We start from the raw sequence: 712 nt of genomic DNA on the forward strand, positions 1-712 counted from the left end.
CTGGTGTGGTTTGAGTTGGTGGCGTGCGGCAGGCTGTCGGGGCGGTGGACCCGACGGCTGGGAGAGGACCCCGGGTCCCCCAGTCCTGGCCTCTGCACACAGGACACTGGGCCAAACGCGGCCCCTGGTGGAGCCATTTCTGAGGCATCCCGAGCTGTGACGACCTGTGTGCCTGCGTGCATGTGTGCGAGGTGTGGGTGCGTGTGTAGGGCCTGTGTGAGTGTGCACACACATCTGCATGTGCCTGTGTGTGTGTAGACACATGCACATCGTGCGTACGTGCGTGTGGGGAGGAGGGCTCAGGATTGCAGCAGGGCATCAGCTCTGGCTGCAAACTGACTGGAGCGGCCGTGACTCTGAGGGTCCTTCTGGGCTGCGGGGGGTTTTTGCGGAAGAGCCGTCCAAACCTTCAAACAACTTGCATGAGTTCTGCTTGGACTCAGGGGCGTGGGGTGGAGGCCAGTGGCCCTGTGTGTGAGAGTGTGCATGTGCTCGTGTGTGTCCGCATGCTCGCGGTCCTGGGTGTGGGTGCCTGTGCATTCTTGGGAGCTGGTGGTGGCTGCTGGCCCAGAGCTGGTGCTTTTGGGCTCCAGAGAAGCCAGGTGTCCCCTCACTCTGGCAGCGGTGGGCAGGGGCGGACCCCCAGTACCTCTGACCACGAGCATCCTACAGGCCCCTCGGCATGCTCAGCTGCATCCCCACCTCAGGGCGG

Source organism: Heterocephalus glaber, unplaced genomic scaffold (genome assembly GCF_053883595.1).
Source record: "Heterocephalus glaber isolate CG9 unplaced genomic scaffold, H.glaber_assembly_v1.0 deba00001428, whole genome shotgun sequence".
Classification (NCBI taxonomy): Eukaryota; Metazoa; Chordata; class Mammalia; order Rodentia; family Bathyergidae; genus Heterocephalus; species Heterocephalus glaber.